The 7,072-nt window shown below is 40.3% G+C and overlaps 1 long non-coding RNA gene across 2 annotated transcripts in view; it reads right to left on the bottom strand.

The window, feature by feature from the left end:
• LOC114486001 (uncharacterized) overlaps positions 1-7,072 on the bottom strand; it is a 39,201-nt gene that overhangs the window by 19,577 nt on the left and 12,552 nt on the right. For both annotated transcript variants that reach the window (XR_003679243.2, XR_008617099.1), the window contains one exon: positions 3,515-3,581. This is a non-coding gene — a long non-coding RNA (uncharacterized lncRNA). The remainder of the gene's footprint in view (positions 1-3,514; positions 3,582-7,072) is intronic.

Raw genomic sequence — 7,072 nt, 5'->3', positions numbered from 1 at the left:
GGAAGAAAGAAAGACTTATTTCAAGAAGTGGTTTCTGTGATAGTAGGGTCAGGCAAGTCTGGTCTGTAGGTCAGGCCAACTGAATGGAAACTCTAAGACAAGAACTGACACTGCAGTTTACAGGTAGAATTTCTTCTACTTCATGGATATCTCAGTTTTGCACATGAGGGCTTTCAACTGATTAGATGAGGCCCACCAGATTATCAAGGACAATCTTCTTTTTTTTTTTTTAGTGAATGTTGTTTTTTTGTTGTGTTGTTTTAATTTATTTTATTTTTGGCTGCATTGGGTCTTTTTTCATGCATGTGGGCTTTTCTCTAGTTGTGGTGAGAAGAGGCTACTCTTCCTTGCAGTGCATGGGCTTCTCATTGCAGTGGCTTCTCTTGTTGCAGAGCACAGGCTCTAGGCTCACAGGCTCAGTAGTTGTGGCACACAGGCTTTGTTGCTCCGTGGCATGTGGGATCTTCCCGGACCAGAGCTCAAACCCACCCATGTCCCCTGCACCGGCAGGTGGATTCTTACCCAGTGCACCACCAGGGAAGCCCTGACAATCTTCTTTAAAGTCAACTGATTGTAGATGTTAACCACATCTACAAAATACTTCTAAAACACCTAGATTAGTGTTTAATTAAATAACTTGTTACTCTATCCTATGCAAGTTGACCCATAAAACAGATTATATCATAGTGAAGTATGAATCTGCATGAAGTATTTAATTCTCCCTGGCTTTTACAGCCCTTTATATGGTAAAAATATTGACTTTCAAAATGAATATATTTGACTGTCAAATTTGATAGAAAATATATCTGCATAAAGCCATGTACAGAAATGCACATTTTATGATTCTGTTCATAAAAGAATTTAGTGAACAGCAAAGAAGTATCACTTACATTATTTTTGCCACTTTTCACTGCTTCCCCTGACTGATAAATTAAAAGAACTTGGATTGAGGGGTAAGCTCGTGTCTTGTCCCTTGGTTCCTTGAAATGGCACTCAAGTTGAAATGTTACAATCCTTTGCATTACTGCCCAGAACACTACAGCTAAATCATTCCTTTAAATTCTAATGTACCACATAGAGGGAGTTCTTCCATATTTCTCAAATTATGGTTGAAAGTCCTAAAAAAATTAATAATTGTACTTACTAAAGCATTGTCTTCAAACATTTCCTCTGCTGCTTTGGGAAGAAGGCTTAAAGAATTGGGCTGGCATTTGCATATACTTTTTTTTTTTTTTCAGTATGCGGACCTTGCACTGTTGTGGCCTCTCCCATTGCAGAGCACAGGCTCAGTGGCCATGGCTCATGGGTCCAGCTGCTCCACAGCATGTGGGATCTTCCCGGACTGGGGCACGAATCCGTGTCCCCTGCATCGGCAGGTGGATTCTCAACCACTGTGCCACCGGAGAAGCCCTGTATATACTTCTATTAAGGTGATTTTTGCCTAAAAACTTTCCCATAAATTCTTTGATTTTAGTTTGATTATCAAGTCAATTTAAAATATATGGGCGACAATATGAGAAAGAATGGATATATGTATATGTATAACTGAACCACTTTGTTGTACATCTGACACTAACACAATATTGCAAATCAACTATACCCCAATATAAAATAAAATAAAATAAAATAAAATATATGGGCTACATATATGTTCCTGTTATATTTAAATAAGCATTGTCAAAGACTACATAGAAAGGGATTTTGGCAAATTTAGGGGAGGCCACTTGTCGCACAAGTTAAGATAGCACTGTCCTCACAAATATTGAAAAAATACTTCATTTGGTGAGTTTGCTATAGTTCAGTGTCTGACCTTCAGCTACACAGGCTCAAAGACTCCATCTCTTCAGTGCCCTGGAGTTTATTTAACTTAGGAAGCTGATTCAAGCTGAGTTCACAAGAAAACAGTTTATAAAACCATAATATCAATGTATTAATTTAAAATAAAATTATACTAAGTGAACTAGATGCTTGCATCCACCTGACCATCCTTTTCTTTCTTTGTAGAAAAGCTTCATTAGAAAGCCTCATTCTTAAGGGATTGCTTGGTGATCATAAAATGAGATCAAGCGAAACTGAAATAATTAAATACTGAATGAACATCAGGATTTGCTAACTGATGCCTCTATTTCTACATTAGGGATTTACCTGTCAGAATTACTAAATACTTGTTTCTATCTAAATCCCTCTTCTTTAGAAAGGGCTTGAATGGCACATTGCAAATATCTAAATCCATGACTCTATTTCTATGTTACTATGGCAGATGACCTTCATGTACAATGTAATTGACACCTTGTTCAGATATGTTAACTTTTTCAATCTGGTTATAGTCAATAGTCATGTTGGCCTGTGAACCCATCACTTTCTTTAAGATGTAGTCATTATAAAGAGCCCTTCTGAGCACTTGCACTTAAGAGTCTCCTTGAGTTTGGTGGGACCATGTGACTAATACGTTTGATCAATACTTTTCAAGTGGAAGAATATAAATCACTTCTGACTGGAGCATTTAAATACCAGTGCAAAACTCTCCTGAGTTCTCTTTATCTGCCAAGATACGCAGCAGCAGCCAGTGCTCCAGAAAGGATCTGCTCTGGGTCCCAAGGGCAAGAAAATATGGAACGTAGGCCTCCAGATATCTTGTGAAGGACACATGTTATGAACAAGAAACAAACCTTGATGTTTTAACCATGGAGACCTTGGGGCTGTTTTTCACTATAAAAAAGAATCTTCCCTATCCTAAATAATAAAAAATGACATTACATATTTTATCTTTGATATTAGGTTATTTTTGATGGCAATTTTATTTCCTTTTTTTCAAAGTTTTTGGCAAACACTTCACTATTGTTTATGTCCACATATCACCTATGAAGTCATAAATAAATAAATTCTATATATGTAGTGTTTATGAAGCTAAAAGTTACTTACCCATCAAATCCTATCTCTGTATATATACCCTGAACTGACACAGAAAACCCAATATTTCAAACATTTTCATCCAATTATGATTGCTAAATAATTTGAAATTTTCTAATAGAACTGCATTTACCATGTTCTTCTATCAAAATGACTAAGAAGGGACTGGGAATTATAACCAATTAGTATTTTATTTTTGTCTAACTTTTGGTTAGAGAGATCTATAAAGATGTTAGGTTAGTTCTTTCTATCTTTTAAATGACATAGTTCATGTTCTTCTCCAACCACTAGACTTTTTTTTTTATATTGGTGTATAGCCAATTAACAATGTTGTGATAGTTTCAGGTGCACAGCAAAGCGACTCAGCCATATGTATACATGTATCCATCCTCCCCCAGACTCCACTCCTATTCAGGCTGCCACATAACACTGAGCAGAGTTCCCTGTGCTATATAGTAGGTCCTTGTCCAACAACTAGACTTGACCATGAACCCTGATGGTTGTCCCAAATGATAGGAAATGTGTCCCAAGTGCTGATCATATCAAGACTCAGCATTCCATGAAGGAGAACTCTGTGTACATGCAGATAACTAAGAAAGGATACTTGAATCTCTCTCTTCCCTTCCCCTGATGGAAGCTTCAGCATCACGATCTTTTTCTCTTGTCTGTTTCTGGAAGAAAAGGGAATGGGGAAGAGACCTTGAAAGAAACTTCCAAATCAAAGACACTAGTTTGCTACAATTGAATCAGCATTTTATCTGAACACCTCCCTCTTTTTTTTAAAGGAAACTTTAGCTCTGTGAAGATACAGAAGAAGAATTCTGTATCCTTTTGTATAAAGGACTTAAAACCTGTGAGTGCTATATAAATGTTATTTCTTATTTTGGGGGACTAACAATTCATATGTCAGAAATATAATCAAGGTATACATTATCTTCCATGTGTAATTTTCAACGTGATTTTATACAAAGTCATAATTCTATAAGGGAAATTAACTTCTCCTTGTAGCGTCTAACTTTTCTTTGATAAGTTCCTTTGAAGTGACTTGCTTAAATGCTCCAGAAATTAAGGCTATAAATAACAATCACTGCAGAAGAGAAGAATGCTGGGCTTAAAGCCTTGGGAATGTTGCCACCGAGTCACAAAGTCCTCATCTCAGTGTCTCTGGCCAGCATACAGCAGATGTTGGCAGCATGCAGACAGTTCATCCCTTGCCCCATTACCAAGTCATGGCCATTAAGGGATGAGTCAATAATTATTTTAACCAATTCCCAGGGATTTATATACTAAACACTACTCTTTCATGATTATAATACAAATTTAGGGTTAGAATGGGCCAAGGAACCAGGAAAATCTTTAATAACAAGTGACTAAACATCATTTGGACTACTCTATTAGCCAGTAAGAAATCTGTTCCACAGTATATCTGATAAATAATGTGTTAAAGGAATTGAGACTTACATGCAATAGTTAATAGCTATAATGACTATCATTTATTGAGTTATTATAAACTAGGGAATGGGTCCTCACCAAAATCCTATAAGGCAAGTAATTTTAGTGCTTTCATTTTACAAGTGAAGACCTTGAGGTTTAAAAGAATGCCAAATAATTTACCTGAAATCTCAGATTACATGAAGCCAACTCTGGCAGTTTCTAAATTTCATGCTTATAAACTAATTTACATTGCTTCTATCAAGTAATCCTTAACGACTTTGAAGTCGAGAGTGACATAACAAGGCTTTTTTTTTTTTAAAGAAGATGACTTTAATACCACAGAAACAGGAGAGTTTATAAAAAGCCAGAGAGGAGAAGATGGCGGAAGAGTAAGAGGAGAAGATGGTGGAAGAGTAAGACGTGGAGATAACCTTCCTCCCCACAGATAAATCAGAAATACATCTACACGTGAAACTGCTCCTATAGAACACACACTGAATGCTGGCAGAAGACCTCAGACCTTCCAAAAGGCAAGAAACTCCCCACGTACCTGGGTAGGGCAAAAGAAAAAAGAATAAACAGAGACAAAAGAAGAGGGATGGGACCAGCACGAGTGGGAGGGAGCTGTGAGAGCACAGTAACAGGGGTGCGGAAGGCAAAGTGGAGAGATTCCCGCAGAGGACCGGTGCCGACCAGCACTCACCAGCCTGAGAGGCTTGTCTGCTCACCCGCCGGGGCGGGCGGGGACTGGGAGCTGAGCCTCGGGCTTCGGTCGGAAGCCGGGAGAGGACTGGGGTTGGCGGTATGAACACAGCTTGAAGGGGTAAGTGCACCACGGCTAGTCGGGGGTAGGGCAAAAGAAAAAAGAATAAACAGAGACAAAAGAAGAGGGATGGGACCAGCACGAGTGGGAGGGAGCTGTGAGAGCACAGTAACAGGGGTGCGGAAGGCAAAGTGGAGAGATTCCCGCAGAGGACCGGTGCCGACCAGCACTCACCAGCCTGAGAGGCTTGTCTGCTCACCCGCCGGGGCGGGCGGGGACTGGGAGCTGAGCCCCGGGCTTCGGTCGGAAGCCGGGAGAGGACTGGGGTTGGCGGTATGAACACAGCTTGAAGGGGTAAGTGCACCACGGCTAGTCGGGAGGGAGTCTGGGAGAAGTCTGGAGCTGCCGAAGAGGCAAGAGACCTTTTCTTCCCTCTTTGCTTCCTGGGGCATGAGGAGAGGGGATTAAGAGCGCCACTTAAAGGAGCTCTAGAAACGGGCATGAGCCACGGCTATCAGCGTGGACCCCAGAGACGAGCATGAGACACTAAGACCGCTGCTGCCACCACCAAGAAGCCTGTGTGAGAGCACAGGTTACTCTCCACACCTCCCCTCCTGGGAACCTGTGCAGCCCGCCACTGCCAGGGTCCCTGGATCCAGGGACAACTTTCCCAGGAGAATGCACAGCGTGCCTCAGGCTGGTGCAACGTAATGCCGGCCTCTGCCGCCGCAGGCTCACCCCGCACCGTACCCCTCCCTCACCCCGGCCTGAGCCAGAGCCCCCAAATCAGCTGCTCCTTTAACCCCGTCCTGTCTGAGTGAAGAGCAGACGCCGTCAGGCGACCTACACACAGAGGCAGGGCCAAATCCAAAGCTGAACCCCTGGAGCTGTGCGAACAAAGAGGAGAGGGGGAAATCTCTCCCAGCAGCATCAGAAGCAGTGGAATAAAGCTCCACAATCAATTTGATGTACCCTGCATCTGTGGAATACCTGAAGAGACAACGAATCATCCCAAATTGAGGAGGGGGACTTTGGCAGCAATATATATTACTTTTTTCCTGTTTTTCTCTTTTTGTGAGTGTGTATGTGTATGCTTCTGTGTGAGATTTTGTCTGTATAGCTTTGCTTTCACCACTTTTCCTAGGGTTCTAACCATCTCGTTTTCTTTTTCTTTTTTTTTTACTTTAAAAATTTTTCTTCTTAATAATTATTTTTTATTTTAATAACTTTATTTTATTTTATCCTACACTATCCTCTTTCTTTCCTTCTTTCTCTCTTTCCTTCCTTCCTTCTTTCTTTCTTTCTTTCTTTCTTTCTTTCTTTCTTTCTTTCTTTCTTTCTTTCTTTCTTTCTTTCTTTCTTTCTTTCTTTCTTTCTTTCTTTCTTTCTTTCTTTCTTTCTTTCTTTCTTTCTTTCTTTCTTTCTTTCTTTCTTTCTTTCTTTCTTTCTTTCTTTCTTTCTTTCTTTCTTTCTTTCTTTCTTTCTTTCTTTCTTTCTTTCTTTCTTTCTTTCTTTCTTTCTTTCTTTCTTTCTTTCTTTCTTTCTTTCTTTCTTTCTTTCTTTCTTTCTTTCTTTCTTTCTTTCTTTCTTTCTTTCTTTCTTTCTTTCTTTCTTTCTTTCTTTCTTTCTTTCTTTCTTTCTTTCTTATTTTTTCTCCCTTTTATCTGAGCCATGTGGATTTAAGGCTTTTGGTGCTCCAGCGAGGCATCAGGGCTGTGTCTCTGAGGTGGGACAACCAACTTCAAGACACTGGTCCACAAGATATCTCCCAGCTCCACATAATATCAAATGGCAAAAATCTCCCAGAGATCTCCAAGACCCAGCTTCACTCAACGACCAGCAAGATGCAGTGCTGGACACCCTATGCCAAACAACTAGCAAGACAAGAACACAGCCCCATCCATTAGCAGAGAGGCTGCCTAAAATCATAATAAGGCTACAGACACCCCAAAACACACCACCAGA

This window comes from Physeter macrocephalus, chromosome 4 (assembly GCF_002837175.3).
Source record: "Physeter macrocephalus isolate SW-GA chromosome 4, ASM283717v5, whole genome shotgun sequence".
Classification (NCBI taxonomy): Eukaryota; Metazoa; Chordata; class Mammalia; order Artiodactyla; family Physeteridae; genus Physeter; species Physeter macrocephalus.
The sequence above is the reverse complement of the archived record's forward strand: the minus strand, read 5'-3'. Positions and strand labels throughout refer to the sequence as shown.